Raw genomic sequence first — 21,630 nt, 5'->3', positions numbered from 1 at the left:
ACCTGATCAGCATTATGAAGACCATTGTAAACAAGAAAAGGGTGAGGAACTGTAATAGCCACAAGGAGTCTAAAGGGAAATGACAACTAAATGAAATGTTGGATTTTGATGGGATCCTGGGACAGAAAAGGGAGAGAAAATGTGAATAAAGTATAACAATGCATCAGTATTGGCTCATTAACTGTGACAAATGTATCACATACTGCTACTATAAGATGTTAACAGTAGGGAAACTGGGTGTGAAGTATGTGGGAACAACCTGTACTTCACAACAATGCCGTGCATCTAAAACTGTTCTAAAATACCAAGTTGGTTTTTTTTTTTTTAATTAAAAGAAGAGAAAGAGATGTCATCAAAATATCCTATAGGATTTATTATAAAACATGCCAGGTGAAGCAGGGTTCCTTCAAAGCAACCATGGGAGAAATTATGATAACTGAAGAAAACAGTACACTGAACCTGCCATTAACCAGGCCTGATGGGGAACAGATCCGAAGGCCAGGCGTGAGCCTTGTATCTGCAGGCTGTACCCAGGCCCAGGCATGCTGGGAGTGTCTCTTTGCAGAAAGATTCATTTCATGTACTTATTTTGCTGGTCAGCCAGGATGTTGGCCGATGACTTGGCATCAGAGAAGAGCTCACTGATCTCCTCAAGATGCTCTTTCTCAATGCTGTCCTTCCTGTTGATCTTAGCAAGCAAGTTGGCCGGGGTCAGCAGTTGCACCAAGTACCTCAAAGTGGTCTTAGTGCCGATCTCCCCCAGGTGGTTCAGTGCCTCCTCACTTACGTTGATTCCCTCTATCTGAGCACGGATTTTAATGAATTGTTTCATTTCCTGCGGAGTGTACAGCATGGTTCAGATGACCATCATTCCGTCCAGAAGGTCAAGGGGATGCCATGAGGAGAGGTGATACCCTCAGCACCCCTGATGACACAGTTGCCTCGGTTAGATGCAAAGATGACGATGGGGGCGATAGAAGACTCCAGGGCCTGGTGCAGGTAGGTGAAGCACTTGCTGTCCAGCATGTGGACCTCATCAACAAAGAGCACACCTGGGACCAGCTCAGCAATGCCCTGATCAATGTACTTGTTCACCGCCTTGTTAATCTCCCCTCGAAGTTGTCTGTGATTTCTGTCCTCTTTGGCTTCATTAACTGGCCCATCATAGACAGGATGTCTTGTCCCCCCGGGGCCTGGCGCTGGCCACATCCAAGTCATGCAAGGTCACATCCTGGATGATTTCTTTCTTCTTGGGCACATCCCCCTTTGACAAGGGGACGTACTCTTCAGCTTCAAGGTCGAATTCTGTGGCATAGGTATCACATCTGCCCTGCCTCTTCGCAGTTCTACTGTTGGCTTCACAGTAAATCACTTCTCCAGCCTCCACTCACTCTTTCTGCAAATTTTCAAAAATGCTGGGGTCCAGTTTCAATTGTTTGGTTCTTTTGGCTGTTTTGAGTCCTATGATTACATGATTAATGGTTTTACCATACACTCCCATGGGGTTTCTGTCTCATACGGAGCTAGTTCTGCGACTTCACCTTCATAAACCTCCTTGGTTTCCTTTATCCGCAGCCCAATGGCCCTGCGGAAGCTCTCCATCATCACTTCCGTCTTCTTGATCTCTGTAGAGTAAACTTCACTCCCACCATGGGGCAGAAAGGCACCTTACTTCCCAGCTCCTGAGCAATAGCGAGAGCTAGAGCTGTCTTGCCCAGTTCCAGGAGGTCCTGCCAACAAGACAGCTCTCCCAGCCATTTTCTTGCCTTTGGCTACTTCTGTGACACCACATGCCTCTAGCACATTCTCCTGGCCCAGGAGCCCTGAGGCCGCCTGGTTGGCCAAGCCACTCTCATCCAGCCCCAGCCCCTTCATGTGACTGTGGGAGGTGAGGTGCTGCATCTTTGTGGTGCTCTTTACTTCCCCAATCTTCATCTTGTACAGGTCAGGAGCCAAGGTGAGCATGGAAAACCAGGAGCGGGTAACCCACACCCGGAACCCCAGTCCATCCCAATCTGTACTTCTTAATCCCTTCACCTTTTTCACCCAGTACCCTAACCCTCTCCCCTCTGGCAACCATTAGTCTGTTGTCTGTATCAATGAGTATGTTGAGTCTATTTCTGTTTTGTTTGTTTATATTGCTCCTTAGATTCCATATATAAGTGAAATCATATGGCATTTGTCTTTCTCTGACTGAGCTGCAAATGGGAAGATTTCATTCATTTTTGTGTGTGTGAACAAGTAATATTCCATTGTATATATGCACCATAGTTGTGTGTTTTTTTTAATCTACTCATCTATTGATGGGCACTGGGTCACTTCCACAGCTAGACTATTGTAAATAATCTGATGCAATAAACATGGGGGGGTGCATATAGTTTTCAAAATAGTGTTCTAGACTTCTTCTGATATATTCGTAGAAGTGGAATTGTTGGGTTGTAAAGCAGTCCCATTTTTAATTTTTTTGAACACCTCCGTATTGTTTTCCACCAGTCTGCATTTCCACCAATAGTGTATGAGGGTTCCTTTTTCCCACATCCTCGCCAACACTTGTTTGGTGATTTATTGGTGATAGCCATTCTGACAAGTGTGAGGTGATATTGCTTTGTGGTTTTGATTGCCTTTCCCTGATGACTAGTGATGCTGAGCACCTTCGCAGGTACCTACTATTCATTTGTATGTCTTCTTTGGAAAGTGTCTATTTAAGTCCTTGCCATTTTTTAATTGGGTCATTTGTTTATTTGCTTATTGAGTTGTATGAGTTTCTTGTGTATTTTAGTTATGAATCCCTTATTGAATGTGTGACTTGCAAATATTTCCTCCCATTCCATAGGTTGCCTTTTCATTTTGTTGATGGTTTCTTTTGTTGTCTACAAACCTTTTAGTTTGATTTAGTCCCACTTGTTTGTTTGTTTTTTACCTTTGTTTTTGTTGTCAAATCCAAAAACTCACTTCCAAGACCAGTATCAAGAAGCTTATCTCTTATTTTTTCTTCTAGATGTTTTATAATTTCAGGCCTACACTCAAGTCTTTAATTCATTATGAATTGTTTTTTATGTTTGATTAAGATAAAATCTGTAATTTGAATTTAAGAGATTAAACAACTAGATTCTAAATTTAATAAATTAATGTTAATTAATGACATGAGTAATGATATTCCTCCTTGCATATAAAGCCATTTTTAGACCTGTAAAAGTTCACACTAAAAGAAGGCTTTATAATTCTGCTTCAGAATTACTATTTCACCAAAAATAATTAAAACATTTGACAATATAAAAAATATATGAAACAATCATGTTTAGACATTGAAAAAGAAGCACCACTGGGCTAAATCCCTGAGACATGGGAAACCAGTGAACTCTGTTCTCCAATACCCCAGCTTTTTGCATGTAGGCAGTTTCCAGAAAAATGTTTGGTGGTCTGTCTCACTAAGTTTGGAAACAGAAATTAGAGCTTGTGAAGATCAAATCATTTAGAATTTGTGGCGCAGAATACAGGGGAGGAATGAAATGCACTTAGAAAGAACACTGAAAAATTTAAAAAGAATAACCTTGAGGCATTGATTGAATATTATATGTGCATATATTAAAGGAAACTTCCATAATCTAAGAAAAGAACCACTGGCAGGCTAATTACTAGTCAAAGCTAATACAAGCTGGAAGTAGTTAGTGTTCTTATTGATCATAGTAGAAAGGACTTATCATATAAAAAAAATAAAATAAAACACTGGGTAGACATGTCACAACTTAACAACTGGGGTTGAATTAGTTAGTCCTAGAGGGAAAGCCTATGTTGGACTTGTTCAAACAAAGCTTAACATTGAATGGATCAAGCTCTCACAAGTTACATATCTATGTACCAATACAAAATCCAACACTCTTTAAAATAATTCAACAAAATTCAGAAACAAACAACATAAAATTAATAATGATCAAGCATCTAATAAAGCCTTATCAGGCATATAAAGAAGCAAAAATATATCAACCAGGCCAGGAGAAAATTCAAGCAAATAGAAACAGACCTCAAAATAGCAGAGATGGTGAAGCTTATAGATTTGGGCATTAAAACAGCTCTTACAAATACTGTAAACATGATCTAGGATGTAAATGAAAATATAAACCTACAAAGAAAAACTGAAGATGTTTCCCCTGGAAGAACAGAAAATCCAAACAGTGGTGAAGGTCAGGGGGTGGGGTCCAGGGCCAGGCTAACAGGGATTAATGAGGTAAAAAAGGGAACATATGTAATACTTTCAACAATAAAGATTTAAAATAAAGAGAGAATCCAATTGAAACTTTAGAGATGAAAACTGTAATAAATATGCAATATGGGATTAAAACAGATTAAACACTGAAAAAGAAAAGGGAACTGAAAGATAAAGTAATAGAACCCATTCAAATGAAGCACGAAGAGAAATAAGACTGAAAAGCAAATATAACTATGAAAAACATCAAATGGCCTACACATGTAATTGAAGTCTCTGAAGGCGCAGGGGTGGACAAAATTATATTTAAAGAAATAATGCCTAAATTATTTGAAAATTGATGAAAATCAGTAACTATACAGATCCAAAAAGTATAACAAGCCCTAAGGTAAAATATTAATAATAATAAATAAATTAAACAAACAAAACCAGATCAATATTTGTCCAAAAAATGGTTAAACACCAAAAATAAAAAGAAAATCTTAAAAACAAAATGCAGAAAAAAGACATTGTATATGGAAGACAAAAATAAGAATCACAAAAGCAACCTTATTTTCAGAGACAGGGCAAACTAGAAGACAATCAACAACATCTATCAAATACTGAAAGTAAAGAAATATCAATCTATAATTCTATTTCTAGCAAAATATCATACAGACATGAATACAGCATGAAGATTTCTTTTCTCCTCTGAAGAAGTGCAGATATTAAAAAATAATAATAATAAAGAAAATTTAAAGGGAGTTTTTTGAGCAGAAGGAAAATGATGCCAGTGAGAAATTTGGACCTCCACAAAGAAACAAATAGTGTTGGGGATGAAAAAAAAATGTGAGTAAGTATAAAATAACTTTTCCTCATTTTAATCTATTTAAAGAATAACAAACATTTTTAAATGAAAATACTCTATTAAGGGATTTAACTATATGGCAACAATGGCACAAATGATGGGAATGAGAAATTATAGTATTTTTAGGTCATGTCACATATGTAACAGTATAGTATTATTTAAAGGTATGCAATGATAACTTAAAGGTGTATGTTTTAAATTCTCGATAAATCATCCAAAACAATTAGAAAACAAAGAAGTATAGTTAAGAAGGCAATAGTGGACATAAGCAAAATCGTAATTACAATTCAATTAATCCAAAAGAAGTAGAAAACATTGAAAAAGTAATATAGAATAAATAGAATGAATATAAAAAATACCAAGATAGCTATAATTAGAAATATCATATTGAATAAAAAAGCAAAGAAAACTATATTCACAGAAACCCACCTTTGGCTCAGTTGTTCTGGCCCAAATCATATTATGTATAAAAATACTTAGAATATTGATAATAGGTTCTATGGCTCAATTTCTTCTCAAGAGATATTTTATGGAATAGCTTTTGGGGTCCATCATGTTCAAACTTTGTTGTCAATAATTTGTTTGAAGACATAAAAAATAAAAAAGTGTGTCACATCATGCCAAGCTGAGTAGCTAATGCCACATAGTCATGTATGATAGAGTCAAGATTAAAAATAACACTGGGCACCAACCAAATTGAAATATTATAAGAATAAAAAATGAAATTCTGAAATAGGTGCAGGGCAGGTGAAAACTGGCTTATCAGTAGAATATCATTAAAGAACTTGAGATGTGCATTAAAAATTAACATTTGCCATGAATGTATAATCATGCCCAGAGTCAATTCCTGGAACAGGAAAGAATGGTAGGAGGAAATGGTGACATCTTAATATCTGTATTTTAGTTAATAGTGTCACACCAATATTAATTGCTTAATTTTGAATAATGCACTGTGACTATACAAAATGTAAAATCTTAGAAAAAGTGTGTTGTAGGGTACAAAAGAACTTCCTGTACTATAAAGGAATGGGCAAAAGTTGATTTACAGTTGTTCATATGGAAATACAGTAATTAACTCTGTTTCTTGTATTCACAACTTATACCCAGTCCTGTATTTACTACCATGCTATAACTCTAAAACTATTTAAAAATAAGAAGTTAAAAAGGTAAAATGTATCAATAAAGCAGAGTGACATGTAAAACATCACAACAGTTATTTCACAATACAGACGTACATTCTCCTTGGTAAAGGAGCAAGTAAGTTGAGGAATTGGTGAAGTTAATGGAGTACTTGGTATGCAGCAGGGTTTTACGTGGATTATTGCATTCTATTTTCACAATAACCATTATAGTTAACATATTATCCTCATGATTTTATAGATGAAATTAAGTTAATTTCTCAGAGCAGTAAGCTGCAAATCTGGGATATAAAACACAGTTTATCTATAATAATAAGAGGGTAATATGCCAATTAGACCAGACGTCCTTCCTGATCAAGCCTGGGCAGAAGAAAAGCCAGCCCAGGTCCTGGTGCCTGTGGGCAGCCTGAGGGAAGCTAGCCTGGGTCCCGGGTGCCTGCAGGTGGCTGGAGGGAAGCCAGCCCAGATCCCAGGTGCCTGTGGGCAACCCAAGGGAAGCCAGCCCAGGTTCCAGGTGCCTGCAGGTGACTGGAGAAGGGAAGCAGCCTGGGTCCTGGGTGCCTGCTGGCAGCCAGCAGAGGGAAGCCTGGGTCCCAGGTGCCGGAAGGAAGCCAGTGCCAGCAGCTGGTGGAAGAAAGGCCTACTCTTGCACGAATTTTCATGCATCATGCCTATAGTCTATATATATATATAAAAGCCTAATCAGACATTATGACAAGTCAACCGAACCACCAGTTGACCGGTTGCTGTGACATGCACTGACCACCAGGGGACAGATGCTCAATGCAGGAACTGCCCCCTGGTGGTCAGTGTGCTCCCACAGCCAACCTCCCATAGACAGGCAACCTCCCACAGTCCCTCCTTCCAGCCAGCCAACCTCCCGAGGTCCCTCCCAGCCGCTGGCTGGCCCCAATCGGCCATGATTCTCTGGCCAGGCTGAGGAACCCCACCCATGCATGAATTCGTGCACCGGGCCTCTAGAAGAGCTATAAAGACCAAGATTTTCCCCCAACATGGTAGCCTCTAGTGTTACAATTTGTCTTCTGCACTCTCCTTAAGTTTTATTTTCATTTATGTTAATTTTAAGATGGGTATTAAAAAGTAGAGTGCATTAGGAAGATAATCAGAATAATAAGGGGGTAAAGAAACAGTGAGGTTTATCCCAAAATAAAAAGAAGAAAAAGAGCCCCAGATTCCTGACTCAGTTGGAGCATTAACCTATACACTAAATGGTTGCAGGTTCTATCCCCAGTCAGGGCATGTGTAGGAGGCAAAAGATCTCTCTCTCTCACTCTCTCTCTATCTTTCTCTCCCCCCCCACCCTCTCTCTCTCTCCCCACCCTCTCCCTTCCTCTCTCTCTTGAAAAATCAATTATTTTTTTTAAAAAGTAGGTACATGAATATATGATAATTACTATTGATAAGCACGGCTTTCATTTTTTCAGAAAGGATCCATACAGATTTTATGAGAGGGGTGCATATTTTATGTTAAGGGAAAATATGCTTTTGCATTAGGTCATTTAATAAAATGAGCTTCTTTATAAAATCTTGCTTATGTAATGGTATTATTTAAGTATAGGCAGGATGTGTTGTTCCCCAGGGAGGTCTATCATTTTCAGAAGAAATAATTCATGCAAAGACATGATGGTATAAATTGCACTGAATATTCAGGAAATAGAAAATACTAATGGATAGCAGGATTACATATTCTGGTACCAGTGGAAATTGTTCAGATATTTTGCTGTCACAATAAAAGACTGATAAATATATTGCCATTCTAACTAGATTCTGTTATTATAACTTGGAGTGTTGTTACAGATCTGCTAAGTAGTCACTTGAAATATTTTTACAAAATTTGGTGATAGGACTGTAAAATCCAAATTAAGGAGTAGTTTCAGCTAGTTCCGTTGCAAAAGAATGAAGGATAAAAGCAGTACAATAAAAATTAAGCACTTATTGTATACCAACTGTTATGCTTGATATATTTTATATAATCTATGAATTCTGATTTTTACATAATAAAAATGTAAATTTCTACATAAATGCATAACAGCACACATAAACTCTACCTTGTCATCAATACAATTTTTTCAATACTATTTACTGGAGATGTTTTCATCAGAAAATTTAGCATTCTAAGAAAATGTATGAATATATACCAGCAAATGAAAGCATAATACTCTACATACTATTTTGCATCTTGACTTTTAATTTAATAAAAGAAAAACCATGTGAAGTTAGAAAATCCTCACAACAACAATATAAGGTAAGTATATACCTTATCTACCGCCCTTGGCAAATGAAGCACATCAAATGTTTGGAACTGAGGTGTAAAGTAACTTGCCCAAGGTCACAGCTCGTAAGTGGCAGGCTAGGGTTTGAGAACTAGCAATCTTGACTTCAGAGTCTGTGTTCTTAGCGCTTCATCATAATGTCTTAGGGATTTTTCTTCATCCAAAATAATTGTAGCTTTAAACATTGTTTTTAAAGGCCATGTGACTTCAGAGAAAAATAAAGAATCCTTTTGCAAGTAATTAAATGAGCATTTAGCATTATTGTCAGTATTCCTATGGTAGAGTGGTAGGAATAATGAGATACCAGCCAAGAAGCTTATCAAGTTACCTTCCTAACTTAGTTAAAATTGTTTTTAGTTCACTCTAACTTCTAACTTAGTTAAATTGTTGAGGCAAGCTCTCTCCATACACTTTATGAAAGTAACTAGGTTGAACAAAAAGTCTCTCCAGTTGTACAACTAGGATCGTGGGTCAGAATGCCCTTGCTTTGGTTGTGATTTCTTTTCTTTCTTTTGTTATAGTAGTTATCACAATCACCTCTTCCAGGCAATATGAAAACTCTGTTTCAATTTAATCCCATTGGCAGACTGTTCTCTTTCCCTTCAGATGAGGTCTTTAAAGCAAAATCCTAGCTATATAGTGAGAAATTGTAATGAAAACTATCTTAAACATCAGGGTATTTTTGCTACTTGAAGGCTTTAAGGAGACAAGAGATGCTTATGCATGGCTCCATTAAAATATTTTGTCAAACATTTTAAAAAATAAATCCCAACTTACCTCTTTCATCTCAATAATACCTAAAATACCAATTCTCTTGGTTCATATAATATAATGTAGTTTATGTTCCTTTTCCTCTGAAAAAATGATAATGACTCAAAGGGTACCTTAGGAATCAGTTATGGTAAAGAAAATAAAGCTTTATGCATAATATCATAGTTATATAATGCATATTGCTAAGGCTGACTATTCTCACAAAGCCTAGTGGATTCCCTTTCCTGTCTTCTCCCGAGATGGAAAGATTGGTAGGCATTTCACAGAGGAGCAGAGGAAAGAGAACATTTTTCCAACTGTCACTATCTACGTCTTACTTAATTACTACCATTTTAATAAGGGAATGCAAGTTATTCTTTAAATTGAAATTTTAAAATTTTGTACCTTATACTAAAACCCTTGAAATGCTGACTTTTAAAAGGTTTTACCCTTTCTCTGCATTCTGTAATATTCCTTCTCTGAACATATATTACTTTTCTAGTGAGAAACAAGCACCACCTCACAAATATTTTAAAGTGTTTTTTTTAAGTCTTATGTCCCATAGTTAATAAATAGTTCCTAAAATGTATATTTTTGCCAAGTAAACTGCTATGTAATCTCTCATAAGCACAATTATGCTTTCATTTTTATATTAAATATAGTACATATACTCCATAAGTATAGTTCAAAGCTAGAAAAAAATGATAATTTTGTTGTTATTTTTGAAATGTTCCAATAATAGAAGCTATTACTTTGGAAGATATAGTACTATTTTTCTACTTCTATTATGGTTGGGTATTACCTTGCCTGTTTATAGCAGATGAATATTATAGGGGAAAAAGAATACTTAAGAAATTTCTCATAGGTTAAGAAAATTATCCAAATCTTAAGTGTTTTTGAACTTTCTGAGTGCTAACATTTTTGTGTGAATTTTAAGATAATGGATAAAATACATATTAATGATACACTTTCCCTTTTGAAAGACTTTAATCTCTAATAGGGAAATAAGACTTGCAGAGAAATGACATTTTACCAAAAAGCTTGATCTTTTGTGACATGTCATCTAACTCTCATAGTGGGTATAATTTACCAAATTGGTTTGAAGTCATTTCAGGAAAGTATAGGAGTCATGGTCTGCATTACTGATAGATTTGTCCAAGTACTTGATAGTCCATTAGGAGAATAATTTATCTGAAAGCAAGCAGACCAATACCCACACAGTCCTCCGAACACAACCAATTTAAGAAGCAACCAGACAGCTGTTACTTACTTAGGCTTTACCTATGACCGCATAAAATGTCTCAGGTCCCCACTTCTAACAAGATTATATTTACTACTTTAAAAACTGCTATTTTATCTTGAATAGATGCATGTCACATATTCTGTAATTGGGAAGCAGCTGAAGAATATCCAATTCAGTGGGAAAGGATGTGAAGGGGAAGAGGAAGAACTGCAGCACAAACAGTAATATTTGAACTAATGTATCAAAATTGCCTGAAAAACCTTAGGTGCTATTTTGTATCTTAATTACAATATTCTAAAATATTTGTGCCTTCTCTTTTTTCCTACTCCCCTATAATCCAGTTTCCCTGGGGATCTCACATAGAGACTCAAGCGTTTGCTTTTTATAATATCTCATCGTCACACTCCAGGAAGTCCTAAAAGTATCCTCAATCATACCTGTGACTTATTTTGTGTAAAGTGCCAAAATATGCATTTCAGGCTCAATGGTGACTAGATCCTTCAGAAGCAATATAAATACCCTCAAATTTTATATTTAGCTTTTGAATTAAAATTTTCAAAAGCATTCATAATTATTTATTTTTCATCTTTATGTACTAATTAGACTCCTTTTCAAATTAATAGTCCCTAGCTCTATATCTAAGAAACTTCATAATACATGTATTTATGGACTCAATTCCCACAGTTCCTCTTCAGGTAATCTCAAATGGCTGGACTACTTCCTGTTGACTGAATCCTGGGCTGCTGTGTTGCACAATTCCATCAGGTATGTTCATGTAAGCTATGTGAATGATGTCCCCTGAAATTTTGCAAGGCATAATTTTTCTCATGAACTTCAATGGGAATATGCTTCTGTCATTTATACACTTAAGTAGCCTGACTAGACCTATCACACCTGTTTCATTGTTGTTCCTTTGCTTCCATTATTTGTTCTGTGCCAGTAACCCCACTCACAATCTGTAGACTATCTAAATGAAGTTAAATTCTGTTTATATTTCAACTAGTGGCCCGGTGCACAAATTCATGCGCATTGAAATAAAATTAATTAGAAGAAATATTTTAATACGCTATTTGCCCTTTCTCTATAATAGAAGTGTCAACCAAATTCATGATCAACAATGACAGGTTGAAACACATGCGTGTGATTGGCACCAGCAACCTAGCCTTTTATATTTATAGAATAAACTTGCTTAATTAGACCTGCTTTCTGATTTAGCTCAACTTTTTCCAGGCCAGTGAGGCACCCCAACTTCCCTTTCAGGTAATTGTCAGCAACACAGCAGTAAATATCAACATGAAGCAGATTATTATTGTAGATCACACAGGGAAAACAAAGCATAAGATATTTAACTGCAGCAGTCTTTGACTATATTCTGCACAGTGAGAAAACCTGAAGTCATTTTCAAGGTCCACCATTTCTTACTTCTTTTCAGTCAGGTCAAGTTTCTAAGTTTTCTATATCTCCGTTTCCTGGCTAATGTAAAGAAAATAGGATTCCACCAAGTCTCCTATCTACCTATTGTAGGGCTTCTGTGAGGATCAAATGAGATAAGGCATGGGAAAATGCTTCACAGATATTTGGTTAAAGTGTAAAATGTTTCCACCTGGCTGGCTATAAAGTAAGTCGTGTTCCTGGGCTGAAGAAACTCCAAGAAGGCTAGATGCTAGGGAGAGGAAGCCAGGTGTTGCTACATGACGTCATTACCTGGTGCCCACAGCCACCATCTCCTGGCTGGGTTGGGCTGTGGGCCACATTTTGCACCATGAGGTCTCAGCAGTGCCAGCTACTATTTGGTAGGCTATTGCTCCAGGGTGGTGGTGGGGCCTGTGTCCCACTTGAGGGAAGCTGAGTGTTGCTTTGTGGGCACCAGGTTGGCAGTGCCATTTCTCTATAAATGGCCAGTGCATGTCACAGCAGCTCCTGCACTGAGTATCTGCTCACTGGTGGTCAGTGTGAGTCACACTGGTTGGATGGACACATAGCATATTAGCCTTTTATATATGTAGATGCCTAATTTGAAGATTACCACATCTGTGATCCCACCTGATGAAGTTGAAGTTGATATGCACTCCTCTGTGGCCTTTTGTTCTTATGAGAGGCCAACATTTCTTCTGTTTCCATGTGTTTGTTTGTGTGTATGTGTTTCTCTCTCTCTCTCTCTCTCTGTGTGTGTGTGTGTGTGTTTGCTTTTCCTGCTTTAGAATAACAAATTAAAGACAGAAATCATGACCTGTTAATCTTTGAATAATTATGGCCTAGTGCCTGCTACATTAGTGGGCTAAAAATTATTTGCTTAATTGATTTCAATAAACTGAGAATTTTTACAGAACTCAAGGAAGTACATCAAAAGACCTATTCGATTTTAGGCTTAAAAAGAAAATACCCAAAACGACCTGCCTAAAATTTCATTTTTAAATATTGTTCTGACTTTAGAAAAAGGCAAACTCTGTTTCATATGTTTTATTGAAGTCACTCCTCGCACAATAGCAAGTACAGGATTACTAGACTCATAAACAGGTTCCCTGGAGCAATGCCTTCCTATTTCCCAGCGTGATTATTAACCCAGTGGCCACAGCAATGCAAACTAAATCCACACAATTCACATGATTCTCTTTTTCCATAATCCTTGTAAAGCCTAGGCCTGTTCCTTTTAATGTAAACTAAAATCTGCACATAAGAAATTCAGAACATTATCTTGAAGACCAAAAAAACCATCTTCCATTAAATGCAGTCTCTATTATAAGCAATTCTCTATGATCAACTATAATAAATATAGCTACCAATTTTATATTGTACACAGGAATTTCACCATGGTAAAGACAAAGATATCAATTAACTGCTATTTTTTTAAAATTCTTTATTGATTAAAATATTACATATGTCTTCTTTTCCCCCATTGACCTCTCCTCATGCACCCCACCCCCCTAGCACAGGCACTCACCCCCCTACTGTCTGTGCCCATTGGTTATGCTTATATGGATGCAAGTCCTTTGGTTGATCCCTTACACATTTTGAAATAAATCATGCCAAGGTTTAGAGTAGTTCTAAGAAAAAATATGTTAATTCAAATAGCTAATTGATCTTTAATTATTAGACATACAGAAAGATCTTAGCAGGCCATATGGGCACCCTTTAGGCAGCCAGCTCCTCAAAGCAGATACGTGGAGAAATGTATACAATAAAGAGAAAACCCATTCTGAAATGTGAGTAGATTTAATGTACTTATTGAGAACTTATAATATGCCATAGTTAATTTAACAGATGTTTATTGAGAACTTATGACATGCCATACTCCCTTAGAGAACTGCAGTTAAAAGTAAGGAAACTAACAAAATCTCTTACTTCATGGAACTTATAGTAGGAAGAGAAATTTCTCCTGGAGAAATAGATCAGGAATTGGTTATAAAATGGGCTTTATGTCACATGTAATTCTGTTCCTTCTAAGCCAAACATAGTCCCATGTTTTCAGTGTCTGTGTTTCCTGGGGTGACAACACTATATATCTGGTTGTGCTGTTCCAACTGCAGCCTTAGCTTATACCTCAGCATGTGACAGTGTGTGAAGGAAGTGCCAGGAGACCCCGATAGATTATGTATACACTGAAAGCCAACTCCAACAATTTGAAGCTGATCTGGCAAGAGATCCTTCCCTAAGGACCCCTTCTAACATCTGATCATGCAGTTTTTTAGATCCTGCACCTTTTCACACTGAAAAACGCAAACTTTCTGTCAAACAATAGTGTTAAATAATCAGCATCTTTCCCCAGCCAACACTTACTTGTATAGCAGAACATGCCAATGAATCTCCCAAAGCTGAATATCAGCCAAACCATTCCCAAAGAAAACAGAGATGTTAACCCTTATAATTCATTATCTCTTATCTACACTAATAAAAGACAAACATGCAAATTGACTGTACCTTCAATATGCCTTAAGCCATGACCACCAGCCAATCAGAGCGACTATATGCAAATTAACCCAACCAAGATGGTGGCCGGCAGCCACAGAGCTGGAGCAAGCAGGAGGCTTGGTTGCCCCAATGATGGAGGAAGCCAACTTCCTGACTGCAGCGGCGGGCTCTGAGTTCAACTCAAAGCAACAAAGTTTCAATTATTGAAGATAAATAAACCCCAGATCATTGCTTTCAGCCGGCCTTGGCCACAGAGCTGGAGCAAGCATGAGGCTTCCCTCCCGCCCGCCCTGGCCAGCTCTGAGCTCCTCTCAAAGCTACAAAGTTTCAATTATAGAAGGTAAATAAATCCCAGAATAAAAAGAAAAAAAGGAGAGTCTGGGAGCTTCCGTCACCAGGGGGGCTTGGCCAACCTGAAAACGGCCCTCAGTCCCTCACCCAGACTGGCCAGGCACCCCAGTGGGGACCCCCCCACCCTAAATGGAGTGTGACCAGCTGCAAACAGCCATCAGCCCCTCACCCAGGATGGCTAGGCACCCCAGCAGGTCCCCCACCCTGATCCGGGACACCCTTCAGGGCAAACCATGTGTTAAATTCAAATTTAATTATAAATATTGCCCAACAAAGTAAGTATGATTTTTTTACTCTTTTATTTAAAAATAAGGATACAGACACAAATGTTAAGTAACTTCTTCAAGCTTATAAAGGAACACAGTCAAGATCCACCCATGCACCAGGCCTCTATCTTATATAACAAAAGGGTAATATGCAAACTGACCCTAACAGCAGAATGACTGGGGATGACTGGTCACTATGACACACACGCTGACCACCAGGGGGCAGACGCTCAATGCAGGAGCTGCCCCCTGGTGGTCAGTGTGCTTTCACAGGGGGAGCTCTGCTCAGTCACAAGCCAGGCTGATGGTTGCTAGGACAGCGGTGGTGGTGGGAGCTTCTCCTGCCTCCTCAGCAGCACTAAGGATGTCTGACTGCAGCTTAGGCTTGCTCTCCGCTGGCAAGTGGACATCCCCCGAGGGCTCCCGGGCTGCCAGAGGGATGTCTGATTGCCAGCTTAGGCCCAATCTCCCGGGGAGTGGGCCTAAGCCAGCAGGTGGTCATCCCTCAAGGGGTCCCAGACTGCGAGAGGGCACAGGCTGGACTGAGGGACCCTCCCCTCCGAGTGCACAAATTTTTGTGCACCGGGCCTCTCGTGTTAAATAAATACTAAAGAAGTTAGGAGAGATGGGTTATCTGGGGATTCAGATTTAAAGATACCTTCATTAAAAGACAAAAACTACTTGGGTTTTAATTTCACTAAAAAAAAAAACAATCCAACAACTTTCTTAACAACATCCATATTGAAATTGCTTCAGGGTCTGTTTCTACATATAAAACCAAGGGGGGAGGAGTTTCAAAGAGTGTGGGCTAAATTGATTTTAACTGTTTCTGAAGACAATGAAAGATTGAAAGATTTGTTGATATGACATACAGTAAATGAAAGTGGGGACAAAGACCAAAGACAAGAATATTGTTCCAGGAGTTTGCATGACTGTTTAAACCTTCTGTGTCTCAGAATCCCTTGTTATCTTCCCTTTGGAATATAGTTAAGACTAGAGATATAATTATCTTAATCTGCCCAGAAATTTTTCTCTCTCTTATTAGGATTTCATCTCTTAAAGTAACACTATCTATTAGAAATATAATGTAAGCCATAAATATATTTTTAAGTATTCTAGTAACCATGATAAAAAGTAACAGAAATTTAATTTAAAATTTAATATTTTAAATTTATATTTTATATAACACAATTTATCTAAAATATTCTCATTTCAACAAGCATTCATTATTTTTAAAAATTGAATATTTTTATACTGTCTTATCAAATTCTGGTGTCAATTTTATACTTACAGCTCATCTAAATCCATACTAGTGACTAGTGCCTACTATATTAGACAATACAGTCTTATGGGGTGAGACTATATCTGTGTCACTGGTTGGTACTGTGTACTGGACATGTTTGCATGCATATCAGGGTCTAAAAATAGTCAGTATATTATTATAATGAGAGATACTTATAAACCAGTATCCAATTTAGAACCAAGTGGTAAATAACCAGATCATTCCACAGTATGTAAAAGTATTGATTCATACTGCAACAGTAAGCAATTGACTCCCAACTTACTGGTTGAGGAAGCCTAATATTTATAAACATTAAGAATTGTTTAATAAAAATACATTTTAAAAAAATAGTTCTCAATTTTCTTTACTCTTTTATGTAATATACAAACATTGAGGCAACACATGTAAAAGTTTCAGAACTTCATTCATCAACAAGAACTAAAAATGAAGTTAAATAAAGTATTCAACATTTTCACAATTTTAGTTGCTTAAAGCAGATATATCAAGTTTTGGGACCTCTCTTCTAATATTCAGGATTTATCTTTTTCAGTACTTTCTTCTAAAAGAAGTTTGCTTTCTTTTACATGCACTCAAATCCTCCCAGCCTCATCATCCTGTAGCTGTAAATGATTAGTTATAAATGGATTTCCTGGCTCTTGCTCATATTTGCTCATGCTAGAGTTTGGTTTCCTGCAAATTCTCCTTTAAAAGTTTTTTTCATGAGTCACAAGCTATGTCTCAGTTGGTGTTTAAAAAACATCATGAAGCCTCTGTTACCAGCTTCCCTCTTGGGGGTCTTGCTATTCTGGACTGTTTTAAGGCAAATTTCCTTTTTGGTGAGCCTACCTAGAGGAAATATTTAGCAGTTTAATTTAGCAGCATATTTAGTGTCCTCCAGCTGTCAACCAGGCAAATAAATCCTCCAGAATGGCTTTCCTGGTAACTTACATTGCAAAAACTACTTCTTCACAATGCAGAGAAAATTGTCCTGTCTCTAGTGCTTTAACCTTTGAACTGGCCTCTAAGGTGACTGAATAAGCCTTGTGTCTCATAGAGTTCCTGTCAAAATGACCAATTTAATTTCTGCTCTCAGCTTCTCTATCTATAGTGGGTCAGATCAGGCTCCTAGGGACACAGTTATCACAGACTCTCCTGCCTTCCATTTCCCATGGCCCCACCTTCATCCTACTTTTGCATCAGTGCCAATGAGGGGGCCAACCTTGGAGCAGGCACTTAATATTTTAATGAATATTCATTTTTATTTTAATGACTAAAGGCCCGATGCATGAAATTCATGCAAGAGTAGGCCTTCCTTCCCCCAGCTGCTGGCACCGGCTTCATTATGGCACCAGGGACCCAGGCTGGCTTCCCTCTGGCCACCCGCAGCCACCCAGGACCTGGGCTTCCCTCTGGCCCCGGCTTCATCTGGAAGGATGTCCGGAAGGATGCCTGGTCTAATTAGCATATTACTCTTTTATTATTATAGATTGCATTTTCATATTTTTTATATAAGAGAATATTTATTTAAAATTTGAGATTACTTTAGAATATTTTAAAATATAATTTTTCTCATGGTTGTGAAGATTTGTGTTTCTAAATAGAAACAGCTTTATTATTGAGTCTATCCATAATACTAATAGAAATGTATTGTAAGAAAAGAAATCAAACTATAAATATTTTTATAAAATTTCTTGAAATCTCTAATAGTGAAAATTTCTGCAGTGGTTTGTTGCAAATCCTTTCAAAATTCTTTGTTCATTCTCTTTTTCACAAATATCAAATGATACATGCTATATGACATATTTTCATATATATGTATAGATATACACACATATATAATATAATATCTACCTCAAAATTTTTATTAGATGCATAACATTCCACTGCATGTATTTACCATTAAAATTAATCAACTCTTATAGGCAAATAAATGTTTCTTCTAATTGTTTTTATTACAACTTCACTTTTATATGAAAGTTGAAGTTTGTTTTAATAGTATCCTCTTGACAATTTCTCCAATGTAAAACCCTTTGCCAAAAGCTGTCATATTATATTTACTTATTTACTTTATATATATTGTTTGACAAAATGTTAAAAATAATACAAAGATTTTATCATTTAAATTGACAAGTTTAAAATGTGTTTATCCCCATTGATATCTTAAAAATATAATAAAAGACTTAAAAATAACAATAAATAAAAGAGTAGGGGTATTCTCAATAAACTAAAAATGAACTTTCAAAACTTTTGAGTAATATTATATATCATACTCTTTATAAAATTAATACTATGAAATTAATACTATAGTTTGACCATCTCTCAATATAGAAATATATAGGTCTATATGATTCTTTCCAATGACTTCATAGTATTTCACTTCATACATCTAGTATAACTTATCCCCTCATAAATAACTTTGAAAATGTTTCTAGTTTATATTCTATTAAATACTATATATATATATATATATATATATATATATATATATATATATATCTTTATTGTTTTGGGTCAATATAACTATAAGATATAAATTTAGCAAGATGATTGTATAAAGAGATCATCCTTTTTTAATTCTAATAGATATTGCAAAATATCTAAAAATTTACATACTTGCCAAAAATATATAAGAATATTTTTCTACATCAGAAAATTGAGAAATTATTAAAATTTTTCATGTTTGTCAAATACTACATAATGCCAACATTTATATTATTTAATTTTCTAAATTCTTGAAATTCAAGTAGAGATGTTATACTACATTAATTATATGATTTGCTTTATTTGTTCAGTATTTTGTTGGTGAAATTCAATCATATGATATGCATCATGGTATTTCATTAATTTCCTTCTGTCATTCTGCCCCATTGTTGCATTACAATCGGTTTAATGCATCCCCTGGTTGTTCTACTTTTGGGTAGCTCCTGGTAAAAGGAGTTTTAGGGATAAACTAGGCAGAACTATGGAGTTTTAGGAATAAAGAGGGTCCATGAGGGAAGAAGGCATAAGTGAGGGCTTGGAGCTGCCAAAAGGCATACATCCACAGGGCAAAACAGGTGCGTCACCGGGTAAGGGGAGAGGAAGACATCCATTCACAGAAGATGGGGAAAGCCACAGGGTATGGGGAGAAAGGAAACAAACTTTGATGGAGGATAGTTTGTTTGGGGAAAATAATATCATATCCCCTCTATGCCCTCTTCCACCTCCACCCACCCCTGCAATCACTGTACTGTTGGCCAGGTCTTTCTCTTTTCCTTTTTGGCTCAGTCCCTCCATATCCCCCAACAGCTCCCACCAGAGCTGTTTGCCTACTCTGTTTTTTTTAATTGATTTTTAAATGTTGCACACTATCTTATTACTACTTATATACAACAAATGTCTTCTCTCTTTGTTGCTAATATTTCACTTTTTACTTTCTAATTGTGAAAAACCTTTGTGTGTTTTTTTTGTTCTCTATTTCATTTAAAATTTTTATGATATTATTTGCCCCAAAGAAGTATTTCTTTACATGGAGTATGTTATGTGATAGAAATCCTATCTGATTGATTCATCTGGGAAAGCATAGGTCCAGTACCATCACTGAATAGGTTTTCTTTCCCCATTGATCTCACTGCTATCATATATTGAGTCTCCTTATGTTTGCATTGATTTGTTAATAAATTTCAATTCCATTCTTTTGCTGTATTCTCTTTATTATCACTTGTCAATACCTACTCTCAAATATCTGTTATATGACAGTTGATATATTTGATAACCCTATGTTAATACATCCTGTTTGTTATTTGGTTATATGATAATTTTTGTCTGTTAAGACAACCTCATCTTAATCTTTTGCTTTAAAAATATTTTGACTCTTTTATCACCTTTGCTAATTTTAAATTACTTTAGAATTAGAGTGTCAAGAGCCATAAAATAATTGTAGAATTTTGATTAGAATTTAACTGAAATTATCAAACTATAAATCAAGTAAGAAAAATTAATTTCTTTATTGATGCATCATACCCCATGAACATAGATATATGCTTTTATTTCTTTTAGCTCTTTTGTAACTTTGCTCATTAAGATCTCACATGTTATTTGTTATATTAGAATTGTTTTTAAATTTTATTTTATATCTATATAATATAAAAGCCTAATATGCAAATTGTCCCCTTGGGAGTTTGACCAGGAGATCAGGAGTTCGATCGCTCACTATGACATGCGCTGAACACCATGGGGCAGCGCGGAACAAAGGAGGGTCCTGGCAAGCAGCTGGAAGGCCCCGATCAACCTGATCGCTTGCCAGGCCTACAGACCCTACCTGTGCATGGATTTCATGCACTGGACCTCTAGTCTTATATCGTTATTATAGTTTACATATTTGTTAAGTTTTAGCTACACTTTAATTGAAGTAAAATATAATTTTTCAAATTAGATGTGAATATTTTTTTATGTTGCCATGCATGTTTTCAGTAATTTAATTGATCACCGTATGGATCATTTTTTCAAAAATTACATAGTCTGGTATTTATTGACTATTAGTGAAAAAGAGTTAATAATCAATTATGGAGACTTTGTTATGTTTTAGATAATAAATTCATTACTCAATTCATCTTGGCTAAATCTCATAAGATAAAAGTAATTATTTACATATTAAATAGAATGAGAGAAGAAAGCAGAGGCAAGTAAAGTAACTAGTATAGAGTCAAACTCATAGCATATTATACCCAGAATGTCAAATCCAGAACAGTTTTATTCCAAAACCTTTGTCTTCTTCACATGCTATAATCAACATGGGAGCAACATCATAACTTATAATACCAAAATTTTCTGTTGTATAAAAGACATTGCCCAAAATAAATTAATGCTTCCTTAAGTCTATAAATTCAATATTAATAAATTTTTGTGAAGTAAGAAATACTTATAATCATAGACATAGTCTATTTTTTGTGTCTGATTGCAGGAAAAATTGATAATGTACATAGAACATTTCTACATACAGTATAGACCTCTAGCCTGTTTGTAGAATATTTTTGTTAAGTGTTAGAAAGATTTAGGACCTAAATACTTTATTGCAATTAAAGACTTCTGTGATCTTTCTTTTTTAATATAATGAAAAATTCAAATGAGAATAAATTATCTTAGGATAATGAGGAAAGAAATTATTTTAAAGTAATCATACATGAGAAAAATAGCTAAAAATATGTCTACTATATTTAATTTAATGCCATTGATTAGGTTTAACACACTTTTTTCTTCTTCTTCTTCTTCATTTAGTAGAAACTCAGAAAAAGTCACTATACATGTTGTTAAATGTGCCATTTGATAGACAGGATCAACCACAGAAACAAATCAATGATGTTGCC

The 21,630-nt window shown here is 36.1% G+C and overlaps 1 pseudogene; it reads right to left on the bottom strand.

Annotated features, from left to right (window-relative positions):
* Positions 1-445: 445 nt before the first annotated feature.
* On the bottom strand, positions 446-1,935 carry LOC132229296 (ruvB-like 1; annotated as a pseudogene).
* Positions 1,936-21,630: the final 19,695 nt, after the last annotated feature.

This window comes from Myotis daubentonii, chromosome 3 (genome assembly GCF_963259705.1).
Source record: "Myotis daubentonii chromosome 3, mMyoDau2.1, whole genome shotgun sequence".
Classification (NCBI taxonomy): Eukaryota; Metazoa; Chordata; class Mammalia; order Chiroptera; family Vespertilionidae; genus Myotis; species Myotis daubentonii.
Note: the sequence above shows the minus strand (reverse complement) of the source record. Positions and strands in the feature narration are given on the sequence as shown.